The sequence below is a fragment of the Heliangelus exortis genome, chromosome 3 (assembly GCF_036169615.1).
Source record: "Heliangelus exortis chromosome 3, bHelExo1.hap1, whole genome shotgun sequence".
NCBI classification, from domain to species: Eukaryota; Metazoa; Chordata; class Aves; order Apodiformes; family Trochilidae; genus Heliangelus; species Heliangelus exortis.
Genome location: NC_092424.1, coordinates 111,493,988 through 111,505,574, shown reverse-complemented (window position 1 = coordinate 111,505,574; position 11,587 = coordinate 111,493,988). Strand labels below are relative to the sequence as shown.

General features: G+C 47.0%; 1 protein-coding gene across 1 annotated transcript in view; it reads left to right on the top strand.

Moving 5' to 3' along the window:
* Nucleotides 1–6,932: 6,932 nt before the first annotated feature.
* The window catches only part of BLK (BLK proto-oncogene, Src family tyrosine kinase), a 45,835-nt gene continuing 41,180 nt past the window's right edge, over nucleotides 6,933–11,587 (top strand). Inside the window, exon 1 of the mRNA XM_071742191.1 lies at nucleotides 6,933–7,404. The gene's annotated coding sequence lies outside the window, so the exon portion shown is untranslated. The remainder of the gene's footprint in view (nucleotides 7,405–11,587) is intronic.

The window sequence follows — 11,587 nt, the reverse complement described above, 5'->3', positions numbered from 1 at the left end:
TCCCAGCGGTTGCGTCAGGGCCGTTGCCTTGGAGACAGGCGAGCTATTCCAGTTTGTGCTTTTCAGTCCAGATTTCCTGTCTCTCTTTCATTCATAGCACCGAGCCCTCAACCTACCTCCCACCAAGCAATAACCCGGGAGAGACCTGAGAGGGAGGAGCTGCGCAGCCTTCCTCCCAAACATCCTCCCACCCCATCTCGCCTTGGAGAACAGGGCTGAAGGGGAGGGATGGCGATGGGAGGGACCCAAAAACTTGCGGGAGATGCTGCCGTATCCCCCAAAAAGGAACCTGTGGCTCTATCCAGCCGGGCTGGTGTCCCTGCTGCTATTCCCGTCTCATGCCGTGGAGAGTCAGGAGCTCTTTTCCGAGGAGCCTGGGGTTCTCTGGCACTGGGATGAGGTTTGGGATAACATTTTCCAGATGCCACAGCTCGCCCAGGGGTGAGAGGGGGTTTTGCAAGGCTGCACCAGCAGCGCTGGGGGAGCCCTGGGGTGGGAATCTCCGAGCACTGTGGTTGGTACCCACGGTGCTGGCACCAACCATCCCCAGACAGAAACCAGCTCAGAAACCAGCTCAGAAACCAGCCCTTGCCAGTCTGATGTGCTGGGAAATCGCCTGTTGCTTTCACATCTCCTCCCCCCCGAGGGGCTGGAAACCATTTTAACTGCATCTGAGGAGGGATGGAGAGAGGCACATAGCCCAGCTCCTGGTTGACTGGGGGCCAGAAGCAAAGGCAGGAGACTTCTTCCTCCTCCAGGAGCTTATTCACCTCCAGGTGGACCTCCTGGAAGCCTGGGGACAGATCTGAAGAGTGTCCCACACGTCTGTCCCCACCTACACCTATTGAACCTCTGGTGCCTCAGGACCTCTGGCTGTGTTCACAGACCTGGTGGTGCAAAGGGTTAAGTGCTGGCAATTCACACTGAACCACCGAGGCCCCTGCCCACATTCAGCTTTTGTGAGAGAACCCCCCCCCTCACAGCCTCCTTTTGTTTTTTGTTGTTTTTTTTTTTTAACCCTTGTCCTGCCCAAACCATCCCTCCTCTCCCCCTCCCTGCCATCAGGGAGAGATTTCCAGCTGTGCTCAGCCTGGCATCCCAGGAAAAGCCTCACAAACCCCAGGGCTGGGGCTTCCCACATCCCTTCAGATACCACCCAAAAAACCACCCCCAGTAATTTAGAGGCTGTGTCTGTACAGCACCCAGCTCAGGAGGAGCTGATGTCTTGTGAGATGTAAGAACTTGGACTCCTAAAAGCAGGATTTTCACATTTCTGATGGAAACACAATTTTTATTTTTTTTTAAATTATTGTTGTTGGGGTTGGTTTTTTTTCCTTTGCCAGTACCCTATTTTTAAAAATCAGATTTCAGATGTGCAAATGCAGGCTGGTGATCAGCCCTTGCTGTGCTGCAGATGGTCACCCAACAGCTTGAACCCATCCTTCCCAGGACTGCTGCTGATGGAAAGGAAGCAGGGAAAGAGCTGGTGCCTTCACATAAAAACCATCCTGACACATCTGCAGCTGCAGGTAAGTCCTTAGCAGCAAAAAGATGGTTCAACATTTGCTACAACATCTCATCAAAACAGAGACTGGGTTCCTGCTGCTGAACCAAAAGGTGTCAGGACAAAGACATGGGCCCAGACATAGTCCCTGATCTGGTTTTCATGTGGGACAAGCAGTTTTATGTTTCATGGAACAACAGAATGGTTTGGGTTGGAAAGGACCTAAAGCTCATCCAGTTCCAACCCCCTGCATGGGCAGGGACACCTCCCCCAGCCCAGGGTGCTCCAAGCCCCATCCAACCTGGGCTGAGACACTGCCAGGGATGGGGCAGCCACAGCTTCTCTGGGTCTCACCACGCTCATAATGAAGAATTTCTTCCTAATATCCAACCTAAATCTCCCCTACTAAGTTTAGAGCCACTCCCCCTCATTCCATTGCTACATGCCCTTATAAAAAATCCCTCCCCAGCTTTCTTTTGGTCCCCTTCAGGTACTGGAAGGCTTCAATAATGATGAGTGAGCAAGACCAGGGCCCCTTCCTGAGAGAAAAGTTGGATTCAACCACCCAGATTTGATTGCCAAGAATTTTTGATTGCATGGATGTGGCCAGACAGGGTGAGTTGGCCTCAGGGCTGGAGCCCATGTCTAGCATGGGTTAGTTTACTGGCAGAGGTGTCACTACCAAGGCTGAACATCTTATCTTCTTGTAGTAACAGACCACAAGCTGACACTTTCTCCCTCTTCTGTAAATGTTTATTTTTTATGGAGTTGTGTAATGGATTTCAAATGAGCTGCCATAGGACAGCAGTGAAACGCTGAAGCCAAGTCCCTCAGAAATCACTTCATGTGTTTTGAATCTTTTTTGGCTTGAACTGATCTCATTTCAGTTGCCTTCACCACCCCAAATAAAAAAATAGATAAGGTGAGTATCTGCTCTTCTAAAAAAACCCTTCTGGTGGTGAGACTCCAAACCCAGCCACCTGCAGTGGGCACCTGAGATGAGGTGTAATGAGTCAAAATCAACTTCTGCAACCTATGGCTCAGACATTTTTTTTCCTTTTGCTCAGATACAGCAAGACCTTTCTCTTCCACTCAGAGATGTAGAAGGTGCCAGATCCCAGAGCTACATCCCACAGCAATCTTGGGCACAGCACCTTTCCCAGGGAACTCCTGAATCCTTGGAAACACTTGAATGCAAGCCTGGGGCTTTGCTAGGATGTGGTTTTGCAAAGCCCAAGCTGAGAACTGCCTGCTGGAGTCCTCATCCCCTCCAGACTGTCCTGGAACCCCAAACCTCCTGTGCCAACCTGAGCACCACAAATGACATGATGTGCCCTCTAGCCAGCTTAACCTCATCTGGAGCTTCTCAAGTGCCTCTGTATCACCAGAAATGGCCATTCCTCTTCCAGAACAGCAGCAGTTCAATGCAGCTTGGACCTAAACCCTTTGTTTCTTCTCCTGGCTTCTAGTTTTGGGGAATTTCTCTTTGAAGACATCCTGTCAACAAAGCATGGAGGAGATGGACCTCCCAGAGGAGAAACATCCTGTGGGACCATGTGCTGGGAGCATCTTGGGGGATCATCACTGGTTTCTTTTCAGTTGGTTATCAAATAAATGAATTTCCCCAAAGAAATAAATTCTGTAGGGCTTAGCTTGCCCAGACTGGGACAGAGAGAGGAGGCTGTGGTGCTCTCAACCATCACCACCCTGTCCTAGCCAGGTGCAGCCTCCACAACCTTCCCAGGGACTTGTATCAGGAGAGTCCTCTGCCATCTCTGGAGGGCCACCTGGGATGCAGTGAACCTGGAGATGTGGCAGAGACACCTAAAGAGGGCAGCAGGTCTCCAATTACTGCTGTCCCTTGGCCACACCAAGGGAAATGATGGCATAGAAGCACAGATCAGCTCAAGCATAGAAGATCTGCAGACTCTTGTGGTCACCTGGCTGCTCATCTCTGTGGGTCACTGAAAGACCTGGGTCTGTTTTTTGTGGGTTTTTTTTTTTTATTGCTCTGTTGTTTACTCTGGGTCTCTTGTTTCAGAGGTGTCATTTCTCAGCTGAGCTGGCACAAGATTTCTGAGCAACACAGAGTAAATTGCTCAGTGCACAGAAAAGCCCCTTGCACCCATGTGTTTGGCCCTGCTTTGCTTCTGGGCCATAGAACACAGAATCCCAGATTGGTTTGGGTTGGAAAGGACCTTAAAGGTTGTCTAATTCCAAACTTTTTGACATGGGCAGGGACACCTTCAACTAGATCAGGGTGCTCAGAGCCCCATCCAACCTGACCTGGAATGTTTCCAGGGATGGGGCATCTACAACCTCTCTGGGAAAGCTGGACAAGTGTCTCACCACCCTCACAGCAGAGAATTTCTTCCTAATAACTCATCTCAGTCTCTCCTCTTCCAGTTTGAAACAATTCCTCCTCATCCCATCCCTCCATCCCTTTGTCCAAAGTCCCTCCCCAGCTTTCCTGGAGCCCCTTCAGGCACTGGAAGATGCTCTAAGGTCTCCCTGGAGCCTTCTCTTCTCCAGGCTGAACAATCCAAACTCTCTCAGCCTGAATCCAGAGCAGAGCTGCTCCAGCCCTTGGATCATCTCCGTGGCCTCTTCTGGACTTGCTCCAACATCTCCAGGTCCTTCTTGTGTTGGGGACCCCAGATCTGGACCCAACACTGCAGGGGGGGGTCTTACAAAAATAGAGCAGAGGGGGACAATCTCTCCCTCACCCTGTTGGTGATGCTGCTTTTGGTGTAACCCAGGACATGGTTGGTTTCTGGGCTGCCAGCACACATTGGCATCCCTCACCCTGCCAAAATCATGTCCATGTTGGAGCTGAGGAATTGCCTTTCCCATGGAAAAGGTTGTCCAGCACGGAGTGTGATGCAGATCAGTTGTCAATTACTGGGATGTGGTACCAGGAGGAATTGGGCTACTGGGAATCTGGAATAATGTGGCAGAAAGTTCTGGGGCTTTTTCAACACAAACAGGTTCAAGCAAGGGAAAAACTGATTTTTGGACCATAAATTCTGCATGGAGGTGGAGGTAGAGCAGTGATGTAGGGATACAGGAGAAAGACCGTGGCGTGTGAAGTACTTCCAGAACAAGACAAGGGGCTGTAGATATTTCACCACTCTTAACTTTGACCCTTCTAATTCAAATTCCATCCCTTTGAGAAATTTGGTTTCTTTCCCAATATTTTCAGAGGTTGGAATTTTGTTTTCTTTTGCATTTCCAAACCAACAGTATTGTTGGTCCATCCATCAACCCCTCCCACCAAATAACTTGTAAACTTTCTGGTGAATTCTAGCTGAGTTTGGTCAAGGACAAGATGTTTTGAATATGTAAAAAATGTGGCTGAGCAGAGGAAACTAAGTCCACTAGAGAAAAAAACTGAACAGTGACCATGACCTAGATGTTAAACACCAAGACATGGAAAGAAAATCAGATTTCATAAGTTTCATCATCACAGAACATTTTGTTGGTGTTTGCATTGTGTGTTACCTTGAGGTAGCAGCAATATTTTCTTCAGGGATTCCTCCCAGCTGATTCAACATCAAAGACAAAAAGAAAAGGACAACTGTGCCTGAAGTCCTACCAAAATCCTGGTGGGAATTTTTAGCCCACATGTTTATTTATTTTTTTTTTTAAGTACAAAAGAAATCCATTTGGCAACTCCAGATCTAAGTTTGCAAATGTGTAATATTGAGCTAGTTATTCCTCCCTCCATCCCTAAAACAGTTAAGCCCTGAAGAACTAGAAATTATTTCCAAAGAAAACCAAAACCTTTTCCAAAGATTTGAATTTTCCCTTTGATAAGCCTGCTGTCCAGTTCCTTGCAGCAACCTATAATTTACTTTTGAGATTTAAAATCTCAGGACCGATATGTATTTTTTTTTTCCACTTCTCTACTTTGCTGGAAAAATAATCTGAGTTCTCCTTTCACCCAGAATATTAGTTGTAAATTATTTTCCAGAACTTTTAATGAACCCAAAATTCCCCTTTTTGATCTTACCTGGCTCCTCAATAAGGCATCTTCACTGAGACAAACAAGAGTGGAAGCATCTTGGGTGGACACATCATGCCCAGGGCATAAAGTGTTCGGACAAGAGGGAATGGTTTTAAGCTGAAAGAGGGAAGATTTAGATGTGGTCTTAGGACAAAATTCTTCCTAAAGTGGTGAGGGTGCTGAGCCCCTGGTTGCCCAGGTTTCCCAGAGAAGCTGTGGCTGCCCCATCCCTGGCAGTGTCTCAGCCCAGGTTGGATGGGGCTTGGAGCACCCTGGGCTGTGGGAGGTGTCCCTGCCCATGCAGGGGGTTGGAACTGATGAGCTTTAAGGTCCCTTCCAACACATGATTCTATGATTCGTTCCATGATTCTATGATTTTATGATCATGAAACTTCATTGCTCAAGAGCAATTTCTGCAGTGGCTGGAATTTCAACCCAGATATCAACTCAAAGCTATCTGCTGCCAAAGGAAGTTGTCAGCCAGACGTGTAGATGAGCTATGGGCAAGCTGGAGTGCAGAAAGGAGAAATCCTCTACAGACACAGGAGAACTTGTATCAGGAGAACCTTGGACAACCTCTGGAACAGGTTGCCCAAGGAAGCTGTGGCTGCCCCAGCAGGTGAAGGGAAAGAGGGGAGATTTAGATGAGATCTTGGGAAGAAATTCTTTCCTGTGAGGGTGTTGAGCCCCTGGCCCAGGTTTCCCAGAGAAGCTGTGGCTGCCCCATCCCTGGCAGTGTCTCAGCCCAGGTTGGATGGGGCTTGGAGCAACCTGGGCTGTGGGAGGTGTCCCTGACCATGCAGGGGGTTGGAACTGGATGAGCTTTAAGGTCCCTTCCAACCCAAACTGTTTTGTGTTTTTATGTCCCTGTTGGCTTTCTTTGCAGCAGACCATTCACTCGTATTAAGCTTTATGTCCACCAGGCCCCCCAGGTGCATGGTGCTCAAAGACCTTTGGGGATGGCAGGCACTGAACCATGCCAGCACGGTGAGATCTCAGCTGGTCCCACCCCACAACATCTCTCAGGTGGACAGAGCCTAAATGAAACATTTTGCAAGACAGAAAGCAGCTACTTGCAGAAGACAGAGGGAAGGCAGATCTCACACGCAAGCGATAAGGAGATATCAGGGTGTGCTGTCAGCTGCCTCCAGTGCTTCTTTTGCCCTAAATGGCATCATCTGCTTTCTACTCGTGGCCTCCAGCTCTGAGGAGGAACACAACTTCTCTCATTAGGTGAGATTTTAAGCAGAAGTGGAACTTTAAATGGAAAGATTACAGCACCGTAACCTTGATGGTCACAAAAAAAAGGGGAAACTGTTCAAAGTAGAACCTGACTGGAGAGAAAGTCTCCCAAATGTTAAGCAAATGCAATAAGTATCTCCACCCCTGCTAACTGAGCTGTGGATGGACCAACCTAGAGAACCCAAGGCCTTGCATTTCTCCTCCCATCTGCAGATCACTTTGGCACCCTGTGGCTCCAGGCGATGGCTTCCACCTCACCCCACCTTGAAGGAGAGAGATCTGGGGCACCCTTTGTAGCAGGACTATACTTTTTATAGCCTCCCCAAACCTCTGTGGTTCTTCTAAGGTAGCCAGCACGCTGCCTTTAGTGCTACATGAGCAGTGTGGTTGTATTACCAGCCCTTAATTGCTATAAGTGTTACAAACCAGTCTGATTTGTCATTCAGCTGCTGTCGACAGGAAACCACTAACAGACGCCCAGAGGAATTAGGGTTTCTCTTTCTACCTGCTCTAAGGATTGAAACTGATCAAGCCAAGCTTATGTTCTGAACTACACACCCTACAAGGGATTTATATTTTTTTTTTTTTAAACTCTGGTGGACAACCAGGATTGGGAGGGATATGATTTAATCCCAACATTAAGGCTCAACAGGTAAGTGCAAACTCTTTTCCAGCAACTTCGCTTCATTTCTGCTGCTTGTCTGGGTGCATCTCCTTTGAGCACCTAAAGATTTGGGTCATCCCTGTTTATTAATTATGGATCAGTGGTAATTAAACCCTTAAAGATAGGGAGTGGGACATTCAATGGGCCAGGCTGCTGCTGCAGATGGAGGAAGGATGCATCTCCTCCTTTCCTTCTGGCAATGCCTGGGTGCTGAAATTGGGGCACTTTCCCTGTGCTGGGACTGCTGCTGTAAGTGAGAAGCTGACCTGGTAGGTTCTCTCTCGGGCACAGATCAACCTCTTTTTCAACATAAAAACAAATTAAAAAGAAAAAAAATCATAAAATTCAAAAGTAGATGACAGTCCTGGAAATAGCAAGGGGTGAAGGAGATTCTTCCAACTGAATTCCTTGGGAAAGGAGAGGGAGGGGAGAAAGTGAAATCAGGATCCCAATTCTGAATTTAGGAGGAGAGGGAAGTTCAGGTGCTCAGGTTCCATCTCAGCAACGTTTGCTGAGTTGAACCCATGGGTGCTGCTCGGGTGCAGAGAAGAGTTGAGGCTTTAATGCCCTTCTGTGAGAGGCACTCTTGGAGCTGAGGAACTTTAATTTTTTTTTTTTTTTTTTTTTTTTTTTGCCCTGCAGACGGGCTGGGTGGTCTCCTTGAAGGTAATACTTTGTTTTCACCAGCTCCTCCATTCAAGCTGGTAAAACCAGTGGCAGGTTAATGCTGGTTGTGGGCAAAGCTTCTGCCAAGCTGGAGATCTCCAACAGAACTATAGGAAAGGTGGATTTACTGCTTCATCCCCATGCAGACTCAACACTAAGTCCTTAACTTTCATTCCAGACTAAAATTCAGGCCAAAACCAGTATCTCACAGGGCTCTCACTTGGAGCCTGGATATCTCAGAACCCACTTTGTTTCATATAATCATAGAATCCCAGATTACTTTGGGTTGAAAAGGCTTAAATATCATCTACTTCCCCCTGCATGGTCAGGGACACCTCCCACCAGCCCAGGGTGCTCCAAGCCCCATCCAACCTGGGCTGAGACACTTCAGGGGATGGGGCATCCACAGCCTCCCTGGGAAACCTGTTCCAGTGTCTCAGCACTTTCACACTACACAATTTCTTCCTCAAATTTGCTGTCCCACTTCTGGGAGAGAAGAACATTCTCTTCTTTGTGGGTTATTTGCATGTCAGATGTTTGCTTCAGGCTTTGTGTCCAGTGATGCCTGGCAAGGCAACGCTCTTCATTTCACTTACCCCTCTTGTGAAATGGGGGCATTTCTTGCCTTTCTTTCCATGATTTTGAATGGATTATGGATCTTTTAAAAGTGCAAATATAGGACAAGGTGCACACATTGCCAGCAGTGAGGGTTCTTGCTGCATGCAGGGCAGGCACACGTGGTCCCTGCTCTGGTACGGGCTGGAGAAGAGAAGGCAGATGGAAATCAAGAAAAAAAGGACAACTTCAGGGCAGCAAAGGCACCCTCATTAATATGCTCCATTACTCATTCTGTCAAGTTTTAAATATTTTTTTCAGAAGATTTGAGGGCTGCAGAGTTTGTGATCACTTGCCCACATTTTGGTTGCTTTTTTTTTTTTTCCTCACAGGCCTCCTGCAGCGTTATCATTATCCTAGTGCACAAAATATCTGTGAAAAAAAATTCCTCCTGGTCCATTCTTGGTTTGTTCTTTAAAAAGAAGGCTATTGCTGAGCCTTGAGGGGGTGCAAAGTCAAAGGCTGAATTTGCTGATGGAGGAGGAAAGACACAAGATGTATTTGAGTGAAAATCTTGCAAAAGTGCTCCTGGTTTTCCTCTATCTGCTTTTCTAACAGCTGCCTGCATTTTACTAAACCAGCATGGGGGGTTCTGGCATCATTTATACCCTGGGCTCTCAGCTGTGGTGCTGCATTCCCTGTGAAATAAACCCATGATACCCCAGGCTGCATAACTTGGGCTGTGTGTCCCTTTCAGGCAAAGTTCTCAGCTCTTTTTTTTCTGCTCTGTGCCTTTCCTCTTGAGTGACATTTCAGCCTCTCATTCTCAGTAGCACCTTTACGTGCACATTAGAACCCAAAAAAGGTCTTGAGAGCCTGGTTCAGTGCAGACAAAGCTTTGCCCATCTCATTCAGGTGTGGAAAGAGGTCACCACAGATTTCAAGGTCACAGCACTGTGTTGAGCAGAACTTGGGCACATTGCTACCTTATCAATATTTCTCTTCCTTCCTTCCCCTCATTGTTTCCATCCTCTCTATATTAAAAAGGGAGTTTCCTCCCTGTTCTTCCACAGCTCATGAGACTCTGGAGGCAACCAAGCATTGAGTCCATGTGGTTGAGCTCCCCCATAGTCAATAATTTCTTGTAGGCTCACGGGGTTCAGGCATGGGCAAGAATTTAGACACCTGGGGCTAAATCCTGCTGGAGCCCTCAGCAGCCCCAAGTTTCCATTCACATCTTCATTATATGTGGTGCAAGGCTCATTTCTCATTAGGTGGGCACAACATTGCAAGGCTAGAAGTAGCTGGAGGGGTAAAAAAAGGATGGAATCTCCCCTTGGTAGAGGTCTTGGTGACAGATAACAGCCTCAGGAGCCTGCTGATCCTTGTGGTTGCACCACTGGATATCAGTGAAATTCCTACAACCCCATAGGAAGCAGGAGATACAAGGTCACGGTTACTGCTTAAAATGAACTGTAAAATAAATAACATAAAATGTTACTGCTTAAAAAACCAGACCTCCAGTATTTCATGCTGGACAAGCCACGTGTTTCTCACAGGTCAGTCTGCTTTCCATACCAGACTTCTATCCAGAGGCATTTATTTCACTGGCCAACCAGAAAAACTCCCCCTGCCCCCAAAGAAATCCCAAAACACAGCAGCTCCCTGTGTTGAAATAAAAAAAGAGGTTTCTAATTATAATTTTTTCCAAGAAAATGTCACAACCGAGTGGGAGGACAACGTTCCTGTGGTTTCACGGAGCAATTTTGCCTTTGTTAATGTTGGTCAGTTTTAATTGGGAAAACATCATGGGCTTGCCTATTCAAACTTCCAAACCCAATTCCAGATGCCCTAAGGAGAGGGGCAGAATTGAGCAAAGGTGTGGAAAATGTGATCAGTGAGGAATTTATGCAAGAAATATTTTTGCTTTGTTTCCTGCAGCCACGGCAAAGAAGGGAAGAAATAAACTTCACGTCCACCATGGGAAGGACAAGAAGTTGTAGGTTGTTTTTTTTTTTAATCAGTGATGGACATTAGTGCTGATGGTTAGAAAGTAATTTTAAGGCTATGGAAATTGCAGGGCTGGGATAGACTGATGGGCAGCAAGGAGAATTTCCATTGCTGACAGTTTTGTAGTGGCAGTTTTGTAGGGTCCTAGATGCAATGTGGGTCCACCAGATTTAAAGGTCTTTTAGGGGCCAGCCTTCCATTTCTGTGAATTTAGTCCCACGTGTAATATGTGGCTTCTGGAATGAAATGTGCTTTTCAGAATCTCTCTTCTTAATCCATCCCCTTTACTTATTTATTTATTTTAATTAATTATAAAATTATTCTTCGAATCTGACAGAATCTCACTGATCATTTCTGTTCCCCTGGAAACCTTGGAATGTGTTATTGATCAAAAAAACCAGAGTGCAGGACCCTGACGTGTCAGGCAATTAGGAGACTGAGCAGAAATAGAAAACATTTGGTTTACAAATGAATCCTCTGCTACCTAATAAGGGGGAAAAGAGTGAAAGATTATTCAGTTGTCCAGGATGCCTGAACCACCTCACTGATGATTGAATATGCAACACTTGTGGTGAATGAAGGTTGGGTGAAAAAATATTGTGTGCCATCTGCTTAAGAATCCTCAGGGCCAAGAGGCAAAAGAAGTCATTGTCCCTGTGTCCAAGTCCCCAGGGTCCCAATTTCTACATCACAGGGTTCAAAATCAACTTGGGTGGAGCTTGGAGCACCCTGGGATGGGGGAGGTGTCCCTGCCCGTGGTAGGGGGGTTGGAACTGGATGAGCTTTAAGGTCCCTTCCAACACAAACCAGTCTGGGATTCTGTGACTCTTTCAGATGAAGACCAAGGTTTTGGTTTTGGTTCTATTTGCAGAGCCTCCTGGTGCACAGAAGGTCCCAGCCTCCTGTTTTCTCAGATTTCTACTTTCCTGGGCTATGGGGG